The following is a 1,997-nucleotide window of genomic DNA, read 5'->3' on the forward strand; positions in this document are numbered from 1 at the left end:
GGAATTGTTTATTTCATTAGGTTATTGGTAAGAGCTGGCCCCTAGAAGCTAGTCTCTGGCTACAAACTCCCAACAGCAAGGACCATTTTCTCTGGAGTCCCCCTGAACAGTTTCAGATGTTACCAACCGTGCCATACAGTCTCCTATATGTAGCCTTCCACTGGTACCACTGTGTATCTAAATTTTGATCAAGTTTTGGAGTAGCTGAGACTATTTCCAAGCAAAAGGCAGCCAGGAAGAGTGAAGGATTCATGTCTCAAAAACCTAGAAAGACAAAAGAAATGAGGATTTGATAAAGCCAATCCATTAAAAAGGCCATCTTATTCTCTACTGAAAGGTTGCAGCCACCATGATGGACTAGAAAACATTAAATTATCTTTCCAAGAATAAACACAAGGACTGTGGAAAGGCTGAGGATGTGGGTGGTGAAAAACAGGCCATACCCTTAGGAAAAAAGAAGAGTATGTGATTCAGCCACCAAAATGAAAACCAGCCTGACAAGTGCTATAGGAACTGAAACAGACTTCACTTTAACAGTGCAATAATAATTTAGATTTTTATAAGGGTCTCATGGTACCTATAGGTCAAAATATTCCGGCAACAACCAGGAAACATGGAACGATTGGTCCAGGTTATTTACCGACAGTACCGAGGTCGCCCAAGTAAAACCTCACTAATGAGGACGTCTGATCCCAAGTAGGGGCAAAGGGATCCCCAAGAGTTGGGAGGTCACCTCACACCTTCTTGACTAATGCATGGCAGGTGAGATATGTCTTTCAACCTCCCCTTCTCGAATGAAACCTTTCTGGAATGCCTCCCCAGGAGAAACTGGGAAGAAGAGCACCCACTGCTCCGGCGGACCCACGCTTGGGCCTGTGTTGCCAACACTCCTATTCACTCCCCTACACCGGGGACAGGGCCACGTGGCCGCGCCGCTGGAAGCCAGAGTCCCCAGAGCCAGTGCCAGGACAGGAGCAGGCAAGTCCCGAGGCTCCGGGCTAGCTACTGGGGCGGGGACATGCCGCCTGCTCCCGCCCTCTGCACGCGCCTGCTGCGGCCACAGGATGTTTGCGGCGGCCCGGCGGCCCGGCGTGCGGGGGCGAGCCGCTTTGTCTGACCCTGCCGGGCCCGGAGACAGCGCGGCCCGGAGGCGGCTGGGCTGCTATACCTGTTCCTTCTGCAGCCCGAAATCTGACTGACGTACACAACCTGGGAACCCCCCCTCACCCCAAGTGGTGTCGGTGCCTCCCTGGGGTCCCCAACCGCCCTTCCCCATCTCCCCACCTCAAGGCTGGCAGAGCTCAGGGCGGACGTTCTCGTTCTCCCTCCTCCACAATGTTTCTGCATGGGGTCCCTTCCTCCAGTCCCAGCTCCCGCCGCAGCTCCGCCTGGCCGGGGGCGCTCACCTGCGGCGCTCTTAGCTGCGCAGGCGCACTCTGCCGATGCAACTTCAATATTGCTGAGGCCGGGGGATCTGGCCCGGGGGAGCCTGACTCCGGCTTTAAGGCCTCAGGAGGCCGGCACCGCCCCCACAGTCTACCCGCGCTGCTATTGGCTGCGCCTGCAGCTGGGCGGGGACTCCGGGCGCCCTGACCCAGCACGTGACGCGACCGAGTGCCTAGCTGTCCCGGAGCGGGTGCGTCTGCCTCAGTGGATCCGGGAGTAGGGACGCTGGGCACTTTGGGGCTGTGCAGAGGAGGGTCAAGCGCCTCCCTGGAGGATCAGATCCACTAAGTACCGCGACTTAATGCGCTGGGTGGGTGGTTCATAAAAAGAAGTTAACAGCGAGCCCGGTGTGGATTTTCAGCCTGACCCTGCTTTTCCTTTAGTCCTATAGTTTTTGGTTAAAATATCTTGTAGGGCTGAGAGCTTACTAGCTATGCTAGTGGCTCCTGTTTGATTCACAGCAAAGGTGGAGTCGGGTGGAGGAATGCAGAACCCAAGCGCAGAAGCATTATCTCCGCGTTTCTGGTGGGAGGCAGCTGGGTTCTAGAAGA

General features: G+C 55.3%; 1 protein-coding gene across 2 annotated transcripts in view; it reads right to left on the reverse strand.

The window, feature by feature from the left end:
• The window catches only part of CTSV (cathepsin V), a 15,426-nt gene that overhangs the window by 4,057 nt on the left and 9,372 nt on the right, over positions 1-1,997 (reverse strand). The window lies entirely within an intron of this gene.

This window comes from Propithecus coquereli, unplaced genomic scaffold, assembly GCF_000956105.1.
Source record: "Propithecus coquereli isolate 6110/MARCELLA unplaced genomic scaffold, Pcoq_1.0 Scaffold370, whole genome shotgun sequence".
In the NCBI taxonomy this organism is placed as follows: Eukaryota; Metazoa; Chordata; class Mammalia; order Primates; family Indriidae; genus Propithecus; species Propithecus coquereli.